This window comes from Phacochoerus africanus, unplaced genomic scaffold (assembly GCF_016906955.1).
Source record: "Phacochoerus africanus isolate WHEZ1 unplaced genomic scaffold, ROS_Pafr_v1 Scaffold_162, whole genome shotgun sequence".
Classification (NCBI taxonomy): Eukaryota; Metazoa; Chordata; class Mammalia; order Artiodactyla; family Suidae; genus Phacochoerus; species Phacochoerus africanus.
In genome coordinates, this window is record NW_025927356.1 from 37,382 (window position 1) to 61,918 (window position 24,537).

At 36.8% G+C, this 24,537-nt stretch overlaps 1 long non-coding RNA gene across 2 annotated transcripts; it reads right to left on the bottom strand.

The window, feature by feature from the left end:
* Positions 1 to 415: 415 nt before the first annotated feature.
* LOC125119158 (uncharacterized) lies at positions 416 to 21,959 on the bottom strand. Of its 2 annotated transcripts, XR_007133040.1 has the most exons (5): positions 21,920 to 21,959; positions 18,495 to 18,582; positions 5,077 to 5,165; positions 788 to 910; positions 416 to 447 (listed from the first exon to the last, which is right to left on the bottom strand). It is a non-coding gene; the product is annotated as an uncharacterized LOC125119158 (long non-coding RNA). The 2 variants fall into 2 exon arrangements; XR_007133039.1 differs by lacking the exon at positions 416 to 447 and having other exon boundaries at positions 461 to 910.
* Positions 21,960 to 24,537: the final 2,578 nt, after the last annotated feature.

Here is a 24,537-nt window from a genome sequence, read left to right on the forward strand (position 1 = left end):
GGCTCTGGGTTTGCCCACAATAATGCTGAGATGACAATGGTACCAGTCATCCGATTTTTTCAAATACCACACCCAGCTATAAAACTCCTCTGTTATTTTCAACAGTGCCCTGGGCACGAATTTCTTTAGAAACGAATTTTATAAAATTGTGACCATTTCAAAGGAACAGTTTCTGAGGTAGCTATTTGAGGCTACTTTTTCCTCTACTATCCTTGTCTTTGTCTCTCTTAAAATGTCTTTGGATTTTAGAGACTTCTTCTTAGTCTGCACTTTGCAGTTCTTTGCCTGATAACTCTCTGTTATAACACAGGAACCCTGCCGATGTGGCAGTTAAGTTTGGGGTTGGAGAGGAACTGGTCTTTAATCCTGTGATGAAATCTCAGTGGTGTGGCGGTCTGGGTCTCTTGGCTTCGATCTTCAGTGCCCTTCAGCTCACTCCATCCTTAGCTGAAACAAGAAGTACAGAGAGGGATGGAAAAGGGTACTGCCCTTGCCCCACCTTGGGTAGGCTCTGGTAAGACCCATCTTGGTTAAGTGTTGGTAAAAACAGATCTTTGTTAAGGAGAACAGGAAGCTCTGAGCATATTTCAAGATGGTTACTTTCCTGCTCAACCCCCACCCCCCGCCCACTAGAGCACAAGTGGATTTTTCTCCAGTCTTCTCCCTGGGAACCTGGTGGAGTGGCTGGTATTAAAACTCATGAAAGTGTCGTACCCTTTCTAAGCAGGGCCTCCAGGAGTTTCTGTCAGGCTAGTCTTTGCTCAGTTTCCAGCAATTTGTCAATTACCCTGTAAGTATTGCTGCAGCAGCAGTGGCTTCTAGTCCTGGTAAGCTGTCACTCCTTGTATTCATCTGTCTCTCCAGTTTGCAGAGCTGCAGTATGCCCTGTGTCCTCAATTCTCTGAGAAACCTAAAAAGAGTTGTTGATTTTGAATTTTTTCAGTTTTGGTTTTTTTGTGTGTGTGAGGATGGGGCGACAACTTCCAAAGTCTTTACCTGCTAGACTAGCAACCAGAACTATCTCTGAGCCTTTTCATTTTCCTAATGATGTTTCTTCCTACCTTTTTCTCCTTCTTTTTTTTTTTTTTTTTTTTTTGGTCTTTTTAGGGCCACACCTGAGGCAGATGGAAGTTCCCAGGCCAGGAGTCAAATCGGAGCTGCAGCTGCCAGCCTACCCCATAGCCAGGTGTAGGATCCTTAACTCACTGAGGAAGACCAGGGAATGAACCCACATCCTCAGGGATACTAGGTGGGTTATTAACTCATGGAGTCACAAAAGGAACTCCTTTACATCTTTTTTTAAACCTAACCTGTATGATAAAGATGTAGAAATATGAGTTCTATTTCTCAACATAAAACTAGCTTTGAGCATATTTACTGATAAAGAAATATATCAACTCCTTAGGCATATGGAATATATGAGATCCTTCACAATCTGAATCCAATTTCTCTCCTAAGCGAGACATCATCTTAAATTCTTGCCCCCTTGCTTCTGTCCTCAATGAAAGCAATCGAAAACAAACAAAAAAGGAATCAAGCAAATATCCCATCATTTCCTCAACTAGCCTTGTCCCTTCTTACTGTTAAGCCTCTGCAAGTGTTTGTTGCCTCTACTCAGAATTCCTGATTGGCATCTCTATACACACATACCTTTTTACGTCTTTTCTTCACTGAGCAAATTTCTGTTCATCCTTTAAAAACCATCTCAAATATCATGAGGTCATTCAAATTTTCCCCAGAGAGATTATATCTTGGTGTTTTCAAAGTAATTTGTCAAATAGAATCCTTATTTTATAAAAATAAAAAATATATATACAATATAGAATTTTGAAAACATAAAAAAATTTAGATAATCTTTTTAACCCACATTATCTCAAAATAATTTATTTTGATTTTGACATTTACATAAAATGTAAACTAGTAAAATCAGAAATGTATTAAAATTGAAGATGCACATTTACCATTAAGAAAACCAACAATAACTATCTTTTATAAAGCATTTAATTTATAAACTTTTTATTACATTTGGCAACTAATTTTTATGTGCTCACTTTTAGGCAAGAACCATGTCTTGAATTGTTTTGTATTCTCCTCTAAATATGACACAACTGAATTATACAGGAAGAATTTAAAAGATGTGAGATCAAATACTAAATGATCTTTAGTTTTATGAACTTTAGAGAGGTATAATTCATATATAAAATGAAGTATTTCAATTTTAGGTGAGCAAGTCCATGAGTTTTGACAAATGTATTCAGTTGTATAACTCCTACCCACCAAGGTCATCATGTAACAATTTTCATCACCTGAAAATGTTCCCTTGGCACCCTTTGTAGTCAGTCATTTCCTCCCACTTTTACTCCCTGACAACCAGTGCTGTGCTGTCTCTACAACGTGTGTTTTCTAGAATTTCATGTAAATAGAAACAAATGGTACACCATCTCTTGTGTCAGGCTTCTTACACTCAGCATAACGTTTTGAGGGTAGAGTCATCCATACTGCTTAGTGTATCAAACAGCTAATTTCTTTTACTGATGAACACTGCTCCTTTGTGCAGATAAACCACAATCTGCTTGTCCTTTCACTGACTGATGGACATTTGGAATTCTGTCTTTTTGCTATTAAGAATAATACAGCTAGGAACACAGTGCACAAGTCTTATATGAACTTAATGTTTTCATTTCTCTTAGGCAAATATCTAGGAATAGAATTGCCAAATTATATGGTAAATCTGTTTAACCCTTAAGAAATGCCAAACTGGTTTCCAAAGCTGGTCTACTAGTTTGCACTCCCATCAGCAATATGTGAGATTTCTAGGTCTTCTGTTTCCTTGCTAGCACTTGGTATTATCATTTTTTTTTTAACTGGAGCTATTCCAGTGGGTATACAGTAATACAGTTCATGTGGCTTTAATCTACATTTCACTGATGACTGAGCATCTATTCATGTACTTACTTGCCATCTGCATAACTTCTTTGGTGGAAGCACCTAGTCACATATTTTGCCTATTTTTCTTTTTTTTTAAATGGCTGTACCCATATAAATGGTATATGAAGTTCCTAGGCCAGGGACTGAATCTGAGCTGCAGCTGTGGTCTCCACCACAGCTGTGGAAACACCAGATCTTTTAACCCACTGTGCCAGGCCAAGGAGCATACTCACACCTCCTCAGTGACTCAAACCATTGCAGTCGGATTTTTTTTTTTTTTTTTTGGCTTCTTCTTCCCTTTTTTGGCTGCTCTGCAGCATATGGAGTTCCCTGGCCAGGAATCAGATCTAAGCCACAGTTTCAGCCTACACCACAGCTGTGGCAATGCTGGATCCTTTAACCCACTGTACTGGGTGAAGGATTGAACCTGAGTCCTGGTGCTGCAGAGACCCTGCCAATCCCATTGTGCCACAGAGGGAACTCTTGCAGTCAGATTCTTACCCACTGAACCACCGCAGGAACTCTGCCTATTCTTTTTTCTTGTATTTTTTAAGGCCGCACCTGTGGCATATGGAAGTTCCCAGGCTAGGGATCAAATCGGAGCTGCAGCTGCTGACCTAGGCCACAGCCACAACAATGTCAGATCTGAGCTGTACCCCAGACTTACAACGCAGCTTGCAGCAATGCCGGATCCTTAGCCCACTGAGCAAGGCCAGGGATCAAACCCACACCCTCATAGATACCAGTTGGGTTTTTAACCCACTGGGCCACAACAGGAACTCCTGCCTATTCTTCTTAATCAAGTTGTCTTTCTTATTATTGAGCTATAAGAGTTCTTTATTTTTTTGATAAGTCCTTTATCAAATATATATTTAAAAAAAAACTGTGTCTAGCCTTTTCATCTTCTTTAGAGTATCTTCTGGAAGGCAAAAAATACTTAATTCTGATGAATTTATTCCAGTTTTTTTTTTTTTTTTTTTTTTTTTTTTTTTTTTTTTTTTTTTAGGGCTGCACCCGTGGCATATGGAAGCTCCCAGGCTAGGGGCTGAATCAGAACTGTAGCCACCAGCCTAAGCCACAGCTACAGCAACTCGGGATCTGAGCCATGTCTGCAACCTACACCACAGCTCACAGCAACACTGAATCCTTAACCTGGTGAGCAAAGAGGCCAGGGATTGAACCTGCATCCTCATGGATAAATAGTTGAGTTCGTTAACCACTGAGCGACGACAAGAATTCCTATTTCCTCAATTTTTTATTTTATATTTCAAGTTTTCCTAGATAGTGACCTATCGGGGAAATTTATCTTTATTTCCTTAACATAATTATGGCAATTTTCTAAAAAAATAGCTTACCAAAGTGCTATAAGAGTGACTAATTACCAAAACCTATTAAATAAAAACCACAGATATTGAAAAATCAAGACCAACTCTTTTTAGTAGTTAGAAGGAGAAACATTATTAACAGAATGTACTTCTTTTGTATTTGTTTCTTCCCCAAAAGGAAACATTGTGTTTATTTTTAAAAACCTGAGTTACTTATATGATATGTACACAAGGGATATTAATATGATTTTTACTATTTTCAAGTTACCCCTTAAAGGGAAGTGGCAGATGCTACTTTTCATGCTCATTCTGGGATACAAAAGTGATAGTGGATGAGTCATCCTAGACATGAGGATAAGGACGTCTAAGGACGGTAGAGCAGCAAGACAAAAGAAACACAAGTTTTAAACCTCATGTAGCCACCATACTCTTCTAGCATCAATTTAAACCACTGTAATAATGGGTCTCTGTTGCAGCAACCACACCCATGTTGTAACTAACAAGCTAGCATCCACCGAATGCATTTAAATAGATTATATTCAAACCAATTAGCATGGTTCAAGTTATAAACATGATGACATTAGCTATTATTCTACAATATAAATCTAAAGACTAAGAGAAAAATTTGCAAAGTAGTATTTTCTTTAAGCTTCAGAAATTCTTGTGATAGATAATTCAATTATTTTGGTATCTTCTGGTAGATTCCAAGTAAGGGTGATAAAGTTGTATGACAACATTAAACAGTTCAACAACCACTTCCTTTAATGTGAACTATATTTGGTAATATAATGGTAAAAGCAAAAGTATCAATGGAAGTTCTTACCATGGAAAAGTATTCATTCGTTCTCTGTTCATGTAAATCAGAATTCCTCCTGACATTACTCCAATCATAATTTCATTGTTACTTTGATCCTTCAAAAAAGAGAAAATGGCAAAACTGAAACAGCTTTAACTGTTAAAGATATGCTTTAAAAATATGATTCATTTTTTATACAATGTGACATTACCAAGGGCAACAGATAACTGCATTATACTTACAAATCCATATGGTAATTGTTACCCTCATAAAAATAAAAGACATACTTCAAATCAACTTAAATACTGCATTATTAAAATTCACTAATCTAAAGCAAAAATGATCTCCCATAGTTTATCATCTGTAGTATGATAAGTTAGTATCTATCCTTCCATTTCTAAAACTATTAAGATCCAATCACTGTGTAAATAAGGTGAAAATATGGTAGTAGGATTGCAAAAATGAGTAAAACTTAAAGTTCAGAGTTTGGTGAAGGGCAACTTGTGATAAAGCAATATTTCCAATGTAATGAGAATTCTATAATATAATACAATAAAAACACCATGGAAGGAGTATCCTTATGGCACAGGGGGTTAAGGATCAGCACTGTCACTGCTGTGCATGGGTTTGATCCCTGGCCCAGGAACCTCTATGTGCTGCAGGCAGGGTCCAACAACAACAACAACAGAATAAATAAATAAATAAATAAAACTATAGGAGTGTAGAGCAGAGAACAACTGTTGGAGTTTGGAAGATTCCGGAGAAGAAAATCTGATTCGTACTTTGATGAATATGTAGGAATTTTCAAGCTGACAGATCCAACCTGAATAGCTAACCTGTACTATTGAGAATGAGGAGAAATACAACTTTCCTCAGGGGCTAATCAGCCTTGAAACAGTTTTGCTTCTTGATTTGAAACATACCACAGGCAAACCTGTATCCCAATAAGGCTTTTATCCCCTACCACTCACTCCCTCAGAAGACAGAAATAACTGTGAAAACAAAATCGAGATTTTACAACTGTCTCCTTAGGGGGGAAAAAATCTTTAAAATGTAGTCTTAACAATTTTTAATTAAATGAAATATTACTAAATTAACCTGTTAGGTAAGCTAATACATAGTAAGTGGCTAAACACAGTAGTGTATATTAATTTGTCTGGCTGCTAGAATTGTGTAGCAACAACCAGCAGAGCCGCACACTATTATCAGAGTCTTAAAGCATTTTTTTTTTTTAGGGCCATGCCTGCGTCATATGGAAAGTGCCAGACTAGAGGTTGAATCAGAGCTGTAGCTGCTGGCCTATGCCAAAGCCATAGCAATGCCAGATCTGAGCCACATCTGTAACCTACACCACAGCTTGTGGTAAAACCGGATTCTTAACCCACAGAGAGAGGTCAGGGATCAAACCTGCATCTTCACGATACTAGTCAGGTTCTTAACTCACTGAGCCACAGAAGGAACTCCCTTATAAGCATTTTTTAAAGGACATCAATTAGAAGTTTGAAACAAGATGGCAGACTTAATAATGCTCTGATTACTCTTCTGCTTCCAACCTAAGACTTCAAAGATATATGAAAACAGAAAAACATCTGTAACACTTAAAAACAATTCATATCACTAAAGGTATGTGAATATGGACCAGACATTTTGAGGAATCTGTAAAGACAAAGTGGGTAAGATCAGATTTATGGAGAGAAGAAAAATTAGAGGAAACCACAGATCAAGGGGGAACCTTCAAATTCCCATTAGGAGGATCACGTAGGGAGCAGGTAAGGTAATTAACTCCTATCAACCCTGCAATCATGTGCCATCTAGACCAAGCTAGAGGACGCAGAAATGTGTGCAGCCAGTCTAAAATAGCAAGTGTAAATACTGGGGACAGGAAGTGCAGTGACCCCCCAGAAGGGATGGAGAACCCCAAACTCTACATTCTACTTGGCCATACATTCCCTCCCTCCTCTGCTACATCCAAAGCAGGCTATGGTAAAGACAAACAGTACACACAACCAAGTGAACTAGGACTCACAAACACAAAAAGAAGTACACAGCCATGGATCACCAAGCACTTGAGAAGAACCTATACCATTAAAGAGATATAAAACTCAATGAATATGTAAAGCAATCAAGCTGCTATGTTGGTAGAAAAACATGTTAAAAAAATTTCAGGGATATCTAGAAACTCAAGTTCTCAAATTACAGTTAGCAAGACTATAGTGGCAGTTACCAAGGTATTGCCAGAGTTGGGCAAGATAACACAAGAAAATAAGTATTATGGCCTTCATGGATACACATGCTATTAATTTCAATGTACAGAAAAATTCATGCTTAGCAACTTATTTTAAAATATCTTCCTTTGCTTTTCTTATCACTTATTACCACCTAGTATTATATTATATATTGACTTGTTTAATCTGCTCATTTTTTCTCTTCTTTACCAGAACCTAAGTAGCAAAGTGTTCTTAGATGCAGACATGGAATGGAAGGATCTGTCATCTGTGAAAAATGTCTTCACTGCTTATCTTGGCATTGAAGGCCTTTCAACAACCACCCCAACCCATTTCATTTCCCCTGTTACTAGGTTTCCTAGTAAAAACCTGCCTCCCATCAGGCCAGTTTTGTGTACCAACAGTTACGTGTTTTAGTTAATGCTGTTCTCATGCCTTCTTCATGTCTCTCTGATGAATCAAATCAAACCTAACCAAAGACTAGATCAAGTATATCTTTTCTATGAAAACTACCTTAGCCCACACCTACAAGATTCTTTCATAGATTTTATCTGTCTTTTAAACTACTTTTCTGAAATAAATTACTACTAGGTGTGACAACAGCTGGGATCATGTAAAACAGTGAAAAGGACCAGTTATATTTGCTTTGTTTAAATTTCTGATTTGTCAGATATTAATACCTTTGCAAAATGTACCAATCCCATGTTTGTTGTCAGACTGCCATAAATGTATAATTCTATCTCTCAATTCTGTATATATCTCATCATGGCCTAGTAACTAAGAGTTCTTGGATCAGCCCCACCCTGTGGTCATACTTTCAGCATCAATAAACCATTATATCATTTCACCCTCCTTCACAGAGCCTAGTTTTCAAGTAAGTATTTAACTGATTTCTGATGGGCATATGCTTACACTTAGCCAAGTCACACTACTAGAGAATATGTTTCATATAATCTCTGACTGTAAAGACTTTTGTGCTGAGCTTTATATGGTTACCTATGGAACTAATAACAAATGATGATTAAAAGGTAGAGATTACAGTATGCACTGGCTATATGTTTTGACACCGTAAATTTAGAGCAACCATAGAAAAAAAATCAGGGGAAAAGACGATAGTATTTACAAAAATTTTTTTAAACTATTTCAGTAACAATTGATTTAATATTACAAATACTGTTTTAAATGTAGTACGAGATTAAACTAACTATGAGACTTATAGAATCCCTTGAGTCTCCTAAAAGATCTGAGGAAACAAATACAGATTCCAACTCTGTACACTCAAAGGCCTAAAGACAATGACAAAACCAGTAGAAATGAGCATTCTTAACACCCAGATGGGGATGTTGATATTATTTTCCACTATAAGAGACCAGGGCCTCTTAAAGAAAGAGCTGATTCCAGGTCTGTGGCAGAAAATAGACAAGATGAGCCTGAAATAAATGAAAATACTAGACAGCTTGGAAGCTTTCAAAACTATAACGGTCAAGTCAAAGCGTTTAAGGAACAAAGGAAGAGACTCCAGAGGCCAGAGATGGGACAATCTGAGCTTCATAAAGGAAAAGAATTCAATATAATATATTGATATTTATAAAAAAATTTTAATCCTTGAGTTCATAATCATCATTTTAAAATATAAATCTGTAGAAGTTTCCTGGTGGCTCAAAAGGTTAAGGTTAAGGATCCAGCATTGTCATTGCCGAGGCTCAGGTTGTTGCTATGGCATGGGTTTGATCCTTGGCCTTGAAACTTCCCCATGCCATGGTCAAGGGAAAAAAAAACCAAAAAGCATATATATATATATAAAATTATACATATAACATATATATTTGTATATCTTCTTAGGACAAGAGAGAACCAATTCATACTATGCAAACTGGGTAAACAAAAGGAACACCTTCCCTTTGCACTACTGCATAATCAAATAGTAAAAGAAAAGAAGTAAATCCCTTTAAAATAATTCCAGTGAATAAATTTTTTTTAAAGATGTAATTAGCTTGTTTCTAACTTGAGGTTTCCAATGAATTAATGGATCCAAGCACTAAAGCATCCAATGGCTGCTAACATTAAACAAAAAAAGTAAAAACTGGGCATTATGGATCTTCTGATAAAAAACACAACAAAGGGATCACAATCCCTAAACTAATCATACTTCTAGATCAAACTGCCAATCTGCAGAGAATACAGAGAAGACCAGAATGCATTGAACTGTGCTATGAATATGTGATTAGCAAAATCCAGACTGTGAGAAACTACAGGTGAAATGGTCCAGTTCTTTAAAAATAAAATTCTAAGGAAGAGTAAGGCAAGAAGGGATTAAAGGAGATTTAAAGTTATTCAGTCAATGCAAACAATCAAGCAAGACCAAATTATAGTATCTAGGAAGGCATACTAGGGTGATAAAACAACAACAACAATAAATACAATGTACAAAGAAGCTCTTAATGGGGTTGCACATAAGGCCAGTTTCTGGGATAGCTGGCTAAATTCTACTGCTTGAGTTAGGTAATATTTACAAAGATGCTCACAGGAGTTCCCCATCGTGGCACAGCAGAAAACAAATCCGACTAGCAATCATGAGGTTGAGGGTTCAATCCCTGGCCTCGCTCAGTGGTTAAGGATCCAGCATTGCCGTGAGCTGTGGTGTAGGTTGCAGATGAGGCTCGGACCTGGTGTTGCTGTGGCTGTGGTGTAGGCCGGCAGCTGTAGTTCCGATTTGGCTCGTAGCCTGGGAACCTCCGTGTGCCGCAGGTGCGGCCTTAAAAGGACAATAAGACAAAAAAAAAATGTTCACAAAGATATACACACTTGTATACGTGTTTTTTAACAACAGGTTAAAAAACAGCAATGTTTTCTACCCATACCTCAACCTTTCATTCGCATTCCCCTGTAGTGCCTGGCCCCCTTTCCTTTGGAACCTACAGCTCTACACTCTCCAAGTAGCAGAGACTACCTGACCATTCTAGCCTGTCTGCTGTCACATGTTAAGAGGACAGTAACACAAATCCACTAAAATTTTCCATTTAATATTTTCAGACCACAGGTAACTTCAGATAACTGAAAATGCAGAAAGAGAAATGGATAAAGGGGGACTACTGCATATTCTTCTAGATCATTACTTATACATAAAAACAAAATATAAATGCATATTATTTATAACCAATTTCTTTAATTGACAAAAACTGGGATATATTATTCTGAACTTTTCTTTTGCACCTAGCATTTTGCAGATATCTTTTCATATCTATCTATCTATCTATCTATCTATCTATCTATCTATATATATATATACCTCTAACTCATCAACTTTAACTACTGCATCTTATTCCAAAATGTGGATTCATCACAATTTCTAAACCATTTCTCTGTTGAATCACTTAGAGATTTCTAATTTTTTAGTATTATAAACAATGCTATAATAAAAACCCTTGAACATATTATTTAAAACACTTCTATAGGAAGTTCCCATTGTGGCCCAGCAGTAACAAGCCAAACTAGTATTCATGAGGATGCAGGTTTGATCTCTGGCCTCGCTCACTGGATTAAGGATCCGGCATTGCTACGAGCTGCGGTATAGGTTGCAGGCGTGGCTCAGATCCCACATTGCTATAACTGTGGTGTAGGCTGGCAGCTGCAGCTCTGATATGACCCCTGGTCCCAAAACTTCTGCATGCTGTAGGTGCAGCCCTAAAAAAAAAAAAAAAAAACGCTTCTATAAAAACAGTGGAGGAGTTCCCATTGTGGTGCAGCAGAAACAAATCTGACTGGGAACCATGAGGTTGCTGGTTCGATCCTTGGCCTCACTCAATGGGTTAAGGATCTGGCATTGCTGTGAGCTATGGTGTAGGTCACAGACACGGCTCGGATCTGGCATTGCTGTGGCTGTAGCACAGGCCAGTGGCAACAGCTCTGATTAGACCCCTATCCTGGGAACCTCCATATGTCATAGGTATGACCCTAAAAAGACAAAAGACAAAAAAAACCAAAGCAAAATGATGGAGTCTGAGAAATGGAAGTGATCAAATATTATATTCAAGAGTTATAGCAAGTTAAAATTCAACAATGTATCAGAATGTCCTCTTTCTATGTTCTTATCAATAATGGATATTTTAATCCTTTGAATTTTTGCTAATCTGATAAAATTTGTATCTCGTTTCCATTGTTAAATTTTAGATTATTAGGGAAAATAAGCAATTTTTCATAATATTCTCCTGTGAAATGCTCATGTTTTTCCTGCATTTCTACTTGTATATTTTAAAAAATTATTTTTTAATGTGGGAATTCTTTATAAAATGTGAATATTAAAAAAATTTTTGGTTATATATATTAAAATTGTCTTCACTCGCACCTTCAGCTTTTATGTATTTTCCCTATATATAATTTAAAATGATTACGTTTGTATATTTTTTATGTAGTCAGGTATAAAGTTAGCCATAACATACATTAACGATTTAAAAAATGTTTCTCGGTGACTTAAATAGGCCTAACAGTGTACGTAAACTCAAACAAATTATTCATTCAAAGTGAATACAAGCAATGATCTACTGATACTTCCATAAAGATGCCTGATTAAAAAAAAAAGAAGAAAAAACTATGTCTAGACAAATCATGATCAGTAAACACACATATGAGAATTATGGAGAATCACTGTGTGAACTGAATATTTTAGGGTGACACAAGTGAAGTCACATACACAGCTCCATTCTTTTCTGTTTCAAGGGATTATATTTTTATATCGTCTAGTTTTATCTAATCAATCTCCCCCAAAGTCTTTAAATGCACACAGGTTAAAAACAAGGTTTTGGAAGAAGCTATAACTGGTACTTAAAAACAGAAACTGGAATCATATGATTAAACTACTTGACTTCTCTGTCTCATTTTCCTCACCCAGAAAATAGACATAATACTCTTACCTTGCAGGGCTGTTGTAAGGATTAAATGAGATTAATATACATAAAGCCCTAAAGGATTGTCAGAAACACAGTAAATGCTATACAGGTGTTTCTTGTTATCGGCAACCTGTACAATAAAATTTCTTAAAATTACTGTCCCCACAGTTTTACCTGAATACTCCCTAATCAATCAGAATTTAGTCATCACTATACCTCCAAATTTGCTATTAAAAGTCAATAATGATAGTATCACAGTAACTTCTACATTCCTGATCCAATTCTCCTTTGACGTACACACCTGATTCACTTGGCTTGGAAGACATTCATGTATCTTTGACAGGAAGAAAGGCTTTTTTTTCTTTATAAATGGCTATTTCTTCCTCATCTCTGTAACCTTTAAAATGTGGAGCATTCCAGCTCTGAAGATCTCTTACCTTCAACCTTTAATATGCTCCTTCAGTCCTCTCATTTCACGGCTTTAAATATTATCTGTAAGCCAACAATTCCTAAATATATGTCTCTAGTTCAAACCTCTCCACTGAACTCCAGTTCCACATACTAGAATTGTCTACCTACTTTCATTTAGATTTATAAATCTTCTAAAATTTAATATCCCCAAATAATTAACTCCTGTCCCACCCTCTCAAACCTGCTTCTCTCTGATTGTTATAAATGAGTGAATAGTTACTCCATCTTTCTAGTTGTTCAGGTCAAAAACTTTAGAATCATTCTTTGAATCCTTTTTCTCTCACACCCGAGAGCCCATACACCAATAAATGCTGTCACTTCCATAGTCAAAAGGCATTTTGATGATTTTCACCACCTGACTGCTCCAATTACCATTCTTTCTCACCTCGATTACTGTAGGAGTCTCTTGGCTCAGCTCTTCTGATAGTGCCTTATAGGATACTCTCAAAACAGCAGCTATCTTCTAGAAATATAAATCATGCCATGTCTTACATCTCCTCAAACCCTCGAATGGCCTAACTTATAAATTTTTTTTAGTGGCTGCACCTTTGGCATATGCAAGGTCCCAGACTAGGGACTAAATCCAAGCTATAGCTGCCACCTATGCCACAACTACCGCAATGCTGGATCCTTCAACCCACTGTACCAGGCAGGGGGGTGAACCCACACCTCCACAGTAACCGAAACTGCTGCAGTCAGATTCTTTTTTTTTTTTTTGTCCTTTTAGGGCCGCACCCGTGGCATATGGAGGTTCCCACGCTAGGGGTCTAATCAGAGCTGTAGCCGCCGGCCTACACCAGAGCCACAGCAACACGGGATCCATGCCTTGTCTGCAACCTACACCACAGCTCACGGCAAAGCAGGATCCTTAACCCACTGAGCAAGGCCAGGGATCGAACCCGCAACCTCATCGTTCTTGTTGGATACAGTATTTTATATAGATGATGTAAGTAAAGTTTGCTGAATGCATTGTTAAAATCCAAATTGTGGCATTCCCGTCATGGCGCAGTGGTTAACAAATCCGACTAGGAACCATGAGGTTGTGGGTTCAATCCCTGGCCTTGCTCGGTGGGCTAAGGATCTGGCGTTGCCGTGAGCTGTGGTGTAGGTCGCAGACACCGCTCGGATCCCGCGTTGCTGTGGCTCTGGCGTAGGCTGGCATCTACGGCTCCGATTGGACCCCTAGCCTGGGAACCTCCATATGCCGCGGGAGCAGCCCAAGACATGGCAAAAAGACAAAAAAAAAAAGCCTTGGGCAGGTAGAGCAGGTACTTTCTTGCCTCAAGAAACTAGGAAAGCCTCATTTAAAAAAAAAAAGAACAGGAAAAAAAAAATCTAAATTGTGCTGATTTTTAGAATGTCTATTTGATCAGCGAGTGAATAAGGGGTATTAGAATACATCCCTTTCTTTTGCTCTGTTAAAGACAATGTTAGAAAAAAAGGGTGAAACAGAGAGTGGGAAAAGATATTTGCAAATCACACATCCAACAAAAAAATGTATCCAGAATATATAAAGAGCTCTCAAAATACAAGAGTAAGAAAAGAAAAAAACAAATTAAATAATTTGTAAAACACTTGAATAGATTATTCATCAAAGATCTGATACTCATCATCATTAGTCATTCATGAAATGCTAAGTAAAACTATGTGATAAGACACAGTTATCAGGGAGTTCCCTGGTGGCTCAATGGATTAAGGATCCAGCATTGTCACTGCTGTGGCTCTGGTTACATCTGTAATACGGGTTTGATCCCTGGCCCAGAAAATCCTGCACGCTGCAGACACGGCCAAAAAAACAAAAAATTAAAAGTAAGAAGAAAAAAAAACCCACACTTACAAGAAACGCTTAAAAAGAAACTAAACAAAATGGAGAGTACCACATGCGAAAACGGATGTAAACCAAGTAGAATTTGCAAATGTGCTAATGGGGATGCAAAGTGGTTCAGTCACTCTGGAAAACAATTTGGTAATTTCATATAAAGCTAAGTATACACTTACCATATGACCCAGCAATCTTACACTAGGGTTTTTATCCTACAGAAATGAAAACTTAAATTCACACAAAAACCTATAAACGAATGTTCCCAGTAGGTCTATTAATAAACAAACAAACAAAACAAAAAATACTGGAAACCACCCAGATGTCCTTCAATGGATAAATGGATAAACAAACCAAGGTACAACCAAACAAAAGACTACAAATCAGCAATAAAAGACATGTACTACTGAAACACAGTATGTTGGGTAAATCCCAAATGGATTACTAAAAGAAGCCAGTCTCAAAAGGTTACATACTGTAGAATTCCATTTATAAGACATTTTGGAAAAGACAAACTGTAGAGTCAGATAATAGACCAGTGGTTGCCAGGAATTAGGGGAAATTAGGCAGTTAGACTACAGAGGGACAGCATGAGCAAGTTTTTTGGGGGGTGATGGAATTCTTCTGTATTCTGTTTGTGATAGTGGTTACATGAATTTACACATGTATTTAACTCCTAAAATTAAACACCAAGAAAAAAAATCCATTTATTATGTTATTTTAAGAAATAAACATTCCTGGTGTTCTCATGGATAATAGTCGGGTTTGTTACCACTGAGGCATGACAGGAACTCCCTAAGTCTTTTTCTCCTTCCTTAATATACTGAAGTTGTCATTCATTCTTTATTTTTCTTTTCTTTCTTTTTTTTTTTTTTTTTTGCTTTTTAGGGTGCACCCTAGGGGTTTGAATGAGAGCTACATCTGCAGGCCTATTCCACAGCCACAGCAATGCAGGATCTGAGCTCTGTCTATGACCTACACCACAGCTCATGGCAATGCTGGATCCTTAACCCACTGAGTGAGGCCAGGGATCGAACCTGTGTCCTCATGGACACGTCAGGTTTATTTCCACTGCGCCACAACAGGAGCTCCCGTTCTTTACTTTTCTATAGTTTCCTTCCCCTTATGCATACAATCTTCAAGACACACTAATGTTTTTATTTTTTCAAATATGCCATGTTCTCTCTTGATTTCAGGTCTTCCTTCATCCTGATGGTTCTATGATGAAAACCACTCTCCTGGTTAATTCTTATTTATTTTTCTGGCTTCCATACCTTACGTCTAAGAAGCCTTCCCTACCCTTTGCTCCCTGGCTGGATTAGAAGTTCCTGCCATATGATCCTATAGCATTCTGTACTTTCCCCTTCATATTCCCAAATACTTAATTGTTAAAACATGTTCTAATTCTTTCCCCCTCACTATATCGTGAGCTCCATGAGGGCAGTGATAATTGAAGTTCTGTTCATATAAGTAAGCTTTCCTCCCAACACTGTGCAAGGAATAGAACAGATCCACTAAAATGAAGACATATTTTATCTTGCAGATTGCAATAAGTAACCTGGTTCTGATTCTTTCAATCTATATTCTGGAGGCAGAAAAAAACAATCTTGCTTTGCTTTCCAAAATAAAATATTTCAAATACACTTTTGCTTGTGAAATTCAATGAAAACTTAAGTATTTTCTTTATGTATCCTTTCCCCCCATCTCCTGTCATTTTTTGTTCCCAATGCTGCAAAATTTCCCTTCGGATTCACTGAACATTGGCACATTTTCTTAAATTCACCATATCCACATACAACAGAAACATCTTTTCCCAGTTTTTTTTTTGTTGTTGTCTGTAGAAAATATTCAAAATTTAAATTCCTCCAATCCACTACTCTATATTTATAGCTTTCTGAGAATTTTACACTCTAATAAATAACAAAAAAAACAGAACTTAAATCAACAAATAATAATATGGTTAATTATGTATGAGATCTAGCCATGTCACTTAAGTTAAAAAAGGAAATCTAATACGCTTTGTATTTCATAGATAGTAGTCAATGACAGCAGATAGCAGACAAAACTTCCTTTAGAAAACTGTTTAGCACTAAAATGACTGATTGTTAGCGATAGTCTAGTATACATACTTAAAGTTTCGTTTGTTTTAAACTGAATTATAATAAAAAAACAAAATTTAGTTGCATAAATAGTGACCACCATGTACATTTGGAGAATCATGTTCAAAAGAAATAGCCTCCAAATAGGGAGGAAGGGTGAAGGGGCACATTTTAAAGAAGATGAAAAGCTCAAGAAAGACTTACTCAAATATTAAAAATGGAACCAGGGAGAGTTCCCTGGAGGCCTAGCAGTTAAGGATTTGATGTTGCCACTGCTGTGGCACAAGTTCGATCCCTGGTCCAGGAACTTCTACATGCTGCAGGCATGGCAAAACAACCAAACAAAGCAAACAAACAAAAAAGAGTGCTTATGGCATATATAACCTGGGAGTTCTCTTGTGGTGCAGTGGTTCAGGGTTCAGGGGTGTCACTGCAGTGGCTTGGGTCACCCACGGTGGTACAGGTTCGATTCCTGGCCCAGGAACTTCCACATGCTGCAGGTGCAGCTGAAAAATAAAAAATAAATTAAAAAAAAATGAAATGGGATCAGAAAAACAGATTTCCAAATCACAGATGCTTAGAATTACTAGATATACTCATGTGAGGAAAGCAAGTCATTTGATTTTTATTATTTGCTTTTTAGGGCTGTACATGTGGCATACAGAAGTTCCGAGGCTAGGGGTCGAATCACAGCTACAGATGGCCTACGCTACAGTCACAGGAACTCAGAATCCAAGCTGCATCTGTGACCTACACCATAGCTCATGGCAACACCAGATGCTTAACCCACTGAGCAAGGCCAGGGATCACATGCGTATCCCCATACTAATCAGGTTCACTACCACTGAGCTACACTGGAAACTCCCATTTGGTTTTTTTAAAGGAATGATTCACACAAGTTTTGTGAAACATAAGAACTAATGCCTCTCTCCTAGAAAATGGCCAGGTGAGGCCCTAAATAAAACCATCACATGAAGCAGAACTTTGAGTTCTCAAAACCACTATTTGTGTGTCTGTGTCTGTCTATATATTAAATAAATTCAAAATAACTACCTAAGGGAAACTTAACTCCCTTTCATGCTACTGTCTGTATTAGGCGGAGGTATTTTGTCCTAAGAAAATATAAAACCTATCATCAATTCATTAGGTATAGAGAACAGTGGTATACCAGGTATTTCTACGGGCTATAACCTCTTGATAAGTCGTGAGAAGGGAATCTAGGTGAAGATACACACAAATATGCTCATGGCAGAAGGGTAACAGTCTTCTGGAAGCAGCAAACTTACACAATGAAAAGAAGTCAGGGTATCAAATAGGAAACGCCAGGAACTACAAAATTCCAGCTTAATAAAGGGATGAGGGGAGGGGACTAGACAAAATATGTAGGTATGATGGATTTTGTGCTTTATAAATTTATACTGATGTCACAAAATGATGAAAAGAGTACACACAAGCCTCAGTGGTAATGATTTTGATAAAAGTTAAATACATAAATATATATAAACATATAAATACATGATACATTTACATTATATAATATATAAACATAAACATATTTATAATACTATATACATGATATATAATATATAAATAAATGTATAAATAATTGCTTTTCCTGTAAGAATCTTTATTTTGCAGAATAAAAGTTCTAAAGGTACTGTCTCTTGTGGTCAGCAAAAATTACCTTTATAACATAAAACACTATGAAGGAAACACAAAAAATCCACTTCAATCGCTCTTATCAGGTATTGTATCTTAAGTGATTATGAAAATACTTATATTTAGAGGAAATTTTCAGTGCAATTATGTTGGCAGCTCTCACTATCCATTTCTTGCCTAATCCTATCAGGGCATTAAAATTTTTTGATACTGAAAAAAAATTTCTTTGATACTGAGACATGCTGCATATAACTCAACAACATCGAAATACATTTTCTTCACTTACCCTTGCATAATGGAATTCAACTCCATAGAGTTCTAAGGTACGTGCTGTGTTCAGGTAATTAAATTCTGCTTCTGCAGGAGATAAGCCTCTGTAAAAACATCATTAGGTTAAAAATTCTAACAATCACAAATATAACCAAATCACAAAAAAGCTATCTGATCTGGAAATGCTTCAGCATTTTTTTTTTAATTTTTAATTTTTTGCTTTTTATGGCCACACCTGGGGCATTGTGGAAGTTCCTTGGCTAGGGGTTGAATTGGAGCTGCAGCTGCCAGCCTACACCACAGCCCACAGCAACATCAGCTCCTTAACCCACTGAGCAAGGCCAGGGATTGAACCCACACCCTCATAGATACAAGTCGGGCTATTTTTTTTGTTTGTTTGTTTTTTTGTCTTTTTGCCATTTCTAGGGCCGCTCCCGTGGCATATGGAGGTTCCCAGGCTAGGGGTCCAATCAGAGCTGTAGCGGCTGGCCTACACCAGAGTCACAGCAATGCGGGATCCAAGCCGCGTCTGCAACCCACACCACAGCTCATGGCAACGCCAGATCCTTAACCCACTGAGCAAGGCCAGGGACTGAACCTGCAACCTCATGGTTCCTAGTCGGATTCGTTAACCACTGAGCCACGACGGGAACTCCAACAAGTCAGGTTCTTAACCACTGAGCCACAACAAGAATTCCCACTACATGTGCATTTAAATTACACAGGGTGCTTCTGACATAAGCTTCTGGGGCAAGCTCCAGAGCACAGCTTCTCAGTGTGTGGAGCACAGACAGGTGTGGACTCATAACAAGTACAGAAATTGAGAGTGTCAGAGCCTTCTGTAGCAGTTTGGCAGAGTAATTTTATGTCTGCTGCATTTAGCAATCTTAAATGGTACTCATGATTTTTTTTTTTTTTGGTCTCTGTTTATTTCTCCATTTTATTTTTCTAGTATTTCATTTTTATTGTTTTTCAGAAATATCATGACAGATGGGGGGAAACTGGTCTTTCATCACAGAGAGTTTCAGAAGTACTGTTTTACAGAACCTGATGTAGAATAAATGAGGTCCAAACTGTTTACATTTAAGAAATATTCCTCGTGATTCTTACGAACACAAACTTTTTCTAAATACAAAGCCTTTAAAAACAGATCTGGAGTTCCAGTCGTGGCTCAGTGATTAACAAATCCGATTAGGAACCATGAAGTTGCAGGTTCGATCCCTGGCCTTGCTCAGTGAGTTAAGGATACGGCATGGCCATGAGCTGTGGTGTAGGTCACAGACAAGGCTCAGATCTGGCATTGCTGTGGCTGTGGTGCAGACCAGCAGCTATAGCTCTGATTAGACCCCTGGCCTGGCAACCTCCATATGCCATGGCTGTGCATCTAAAAAGACCAAAAAAAAAAAAAAAAAGATTTACTCCTATATAATATACGGTTCTAACAAGCTTGGCTATCTGATTATTATCAGACTATATATAATAGCACAGAAAAGCAGCAAATTAAAAATGTAAAGGTATCAACCTTTCATTCATTAATGATATGAGAAAAGGGAGCAAGCGGCCTGCCAATTTATGATCAGCAAAATGGGATTTCTTAAAAAAAGCAGATATACCTCAGTTTTCTATAAAATTCAATCCAACTAAATAAACGTTCTATTCCTCCCCACCCTCATAGTTAAACTGGATGATTCTATTTTTTTTCTTAAAAATTTTTTTTCCTTTCTTTATAAAACTGCAAACTCATTTCTTTAAAGCCAATAGGAATAAAGAGTCAATAACTTGTCAAATGTACAAGCTTTTTCCTTATAGAAAAGATTATTATTTTTGGTAAATAACTTAAAAATCTGGTTTATCTTCTAACCCTGGGTTCAGATATGCTATGTGTGGAAGTATTATTATAAATGGTGTTTACTTATAGATCAAATAGCCCCCACACCACATTACACCAATTTTTAAAAATTCTATCATTAGTCTCATTTTAGAGTGGGGTCAGTAACCTTCTACTGGAAAGAAGCACTTTCGGCTTTCAGGCCATATGGCCTCTTGTTCTAAACACCTCAGCTCTGCTGTTAAGGGAAAGTGTTCATTTATGGACACTGAAAGTGAAGTTTCTAAAAATTTCATGTGCCACAAACGTTCTTCTCCTGATTTTTTCCAACCATTTCAAATGTACAAAACCATTCTTAATAGCCTGTAGTCATATAAAAGTAGGCAGCAAGCCACAGTGTGCCAAGCTGTTTTAGACACATGAGGCATTATCAAAGTGAGTCTCCTTATTATTAACAGCTAATATTTCCTCAACATTTACTATGTGCTGTGCACTATTCTGACTACTCTGTATATATAAACTCAATCCTTATAATAACACCAGAGGTGGATAGTTTTATCATCCCCAATTTAGACATAAGGAAAGAGAGAAACAGAGACACAGAGAGATTTGGCCAAGGTTATAAGACAGTAAGTAACCTCACCAGAATTTCAAACTAGGATGGCTCAGACTCTTGGAGTCCAGTTCAGACTCTTAGCCAATATGTAACACTGCCTAGTGGCTCCATGAATATTTTGCATTGTAAGGTTAAGCAAAACTGAATCCTAAATCAATAAACAATACTACTTTCTCTTCAAAGCAATAAATCTCTTGTAGAAAACACTCTTGTCTCAGAATTATTACCCTCCCAAAATATCAAAGTTGAATAATGTTATGAGTGAAAAATGCTACTATTTTAAAAATTATTTATTTATTTATTCATTTTTGTCTTTTTGCCTTTTTCTAGGGCCACTCCTGAGGCACACGTAGGTTCCCAGGCTAGGGGTCTAATCAGAGCTGTAGCCGCCGGCCTACGCCACAGCCACAGCAACGGAGGATCCAAGCCGAGTCTGCGATCTACACCACAGCTCATGGCAATGCTGGATCCTTAACCCACGGAGCAAGGCCAGGGATTGAACCCACAACCTTATGGTTCCTAGTCGGATTAGTTAACCACTGAGCCACAACGGGAACTCCAAAATGCTACTATTTTAAAAGAATATTTTTTATTAAGTTTCTTTTCTCCTCTCAGGTTCACTACCACACAGAATTGATTCCTTCACATAGCTAAAAATTGAGAAATTGCTAAGTCGACTGATATGTATACTGTGAATATATTAGTATTCTAAAATTCCTTCTTAAGAACTGGCAACATCATATAATAGCAAACACATGTCTGTTTACATATAGCTTTATGTTTCTTATCAGACATGAAAATAAACCTCATATTCTATGATACAAGCGATTTTTTAGTATACCAATATTTCTTCACAGCAATCATACTCTTTATATGATAGTAACTGTTCCATATGAAGTAAGTACAACAATCACATTAGAAGTAATTTAAAACTGCTCTAGAAAAGATGCCATTAAGAAGTTTTCCAAGTAAGCAGAGAAAGTACATATATCCTTACGTATGTTGCTGATGTAATTTGCAATTTCTTTTTCAAAATCTTGAGGCTGATTAGGAATGAAAGAATAATCTGAGAGGTAGCCCTGGCAAATTTTCTGTTGATTGTAGTCTCCAAGTTCAGCTAATAAATGGAAAGAAAATATTCACCCTTCAATAAACACATTTTTCTTTTTTTTTTATAGCCAAATCATCAATGACATGAATTCCATTATATTTATGGAAGTAAAATCTTTGTTTCTACTGTTACCATTTAAGCAAATTGTAATGACACATTTAACATTCTTTTAGGTCTTAAACAACTTCAGAAAGATTTCTGTACACAAATCAAAGCAACTGCTAACTAACTGGATGTTCATTACATTTTCTGCACAGTCACTTTTTTCTGCAGAGTAACATATGTCTAAAGAACTCATACATTAAAGTCAATGTACTATCAACACAGACCATGCAATTGCTATTTGGCCCAAACATGGGCTGCTACTTACACTGAACAGCAAATGAAGCCAAAAGAGCAGCAGTATTATAAGGACAGGGCAAATCTAATAAAACAAAACAGAAAATAACCCAAGGTTAAATACAATAATTTCAAAAGCATTGTATTTATATTATACTATTCATATTTGAAGTTTCTATGTGACTTACATTTTAACTATTAAGTAATGAATTTATCTAGTAAAAGTACACATAGCCACATTCAATAATCTACTTGCAATGATCACAAACTATTTAACACAGAGTTAAAAGTATTTTTAAAGCTCATTACTAGAAATTTAAAACAGCCCACCTTCCAGTAAGAACGTCTTGTTTGATTTGCAAAAAATATTGGTACCTTAAAAAAAAAAGGATAGTTAGCATTTATTGGAATTATAACATTTAGAGTTTTAAAACTGTATTTAAAAAATAAACCGAAATATTTAAGTATTTGCTTTTATAGTGTACAATTAGCACACGTAAAGATATTTTAAAATAAACCTTCATAAATTCATGAATCCAAATCTTTAAAATTGTTTGATAAATGAGACTTTCTACTTCAAATATTTTGTTTCTATTAGCTTCGATTATAAAACTTCGATGATTTTAAGAATAACATGTCTAAGGGAGGAGATAAGGAAGAGATACATGAAGACTGGTGGATGCAGAAAGTAGAACTGGGAAGCACAGAAAACTTAAGTCAGAAAACACAGAAGAGCTGACAATCTCAACACATTAGAAACCAAGTGAAGAAAACCACTCTTCCTGCTGAGTTAGGAAGCTGGCTGTAAGGACAGTCTATGTGTTGATCACAGTATCATGAGGCAGCAGGAAGCTGCTGACTGTAGAAAAGCACTTTTCCATCTTCATTTGAGTTAAGAAAGCCCTCTTTGATCAAAAAATAAATCTAAGTTTCTTTCCCTAGTATAGCTCTACTATTAAAATTGCCAAGTACCCAATTCCTTATAAAACCAACAAAAATGTAAGTGTCGTATATAGCAAGAAGGCTGAGGTTGCTCAGAAGATGGCACTGTCCTGCCTCTGGTAGTGGGCAAAGTCACCCCTCATAGATGTATCAATGTCTGTATAAAGTCACCTATGCTGTTTAATGTTGGCAGAAGATAAAATTTTGTAGCTTTTAATGTTTAAACAGAGCATTTTAAGATTTTCACTTACCCTACTAAAAAAAGCATACATACTCCAAGCGCCAAAAATTATTAAAAATTTTAGCTGTTTGGCTGATTATAGTCATTAAAGAATGCCATGACAATATTTAAATTACCAAAGAATGTTAATTAAGGTTTTCTGGAGAATCAGATATTCATTAGAAAGCTGCAGGGGGGGGATAACAAATATCTTGACTTCCCATATTAGAAGTACATAAACTTTCTGTGAGGCTTAAATACACAGTACCATAATATTATCTATGTACTCAATCCAAGACAACATATCTCTATCTGGCTTACCTGGTTTCATAATTAAAAGTTAAAGACCTGGAGGGAAACTGCCTTATAGTTAGGACTGAAATGTGTATATCCTTGACATAATATTGTAAACCCTACACGATTAATACCTATGCCTCCTGAATTTGATTTACACACCAAGCAGTAAAGATTGACAGAGTGGAAATCAGAATTAAAATCCTATGCTACATAACTAGCTTGGGATCTTTGGACAATTACTTAAAATTCACCAGAGCTTTAGTTTCTCTATTTGCAAAAGGGAAGTAATGTCACTTGCCTAGTATATGTATTCCAGGGGCCTAACTCTGATGATAAAAGCTCAATTTTTTAAGATAATTAAATCCTTTAAGATAGATTAATAACGACTGAGGTAAATGTAGAAATGGCATGTTTAAGCTGTAAAAATAGTGTTTTCTAGTCCAGACAATAAAATGCCAGGCACTAAATACCCATTATGTACTGAGTACACCTAAGCACTAAAAAGGTGTGAAAGAATGTCATTTGTATTCTCATGATTCCTAAGAAAATGCCAGCTCTAATTATGCCAGCACCTGACAATACAAATGACATTTAACCTGATGAAAGGTCTGAAACTCCACTCTTTTTTTTACCACTAATCCAAAACAGAATCTCAAGGCAAGGAGGCAGATTTCCTGCCTTGTGGGGTTTAAACTCATCATTAAGG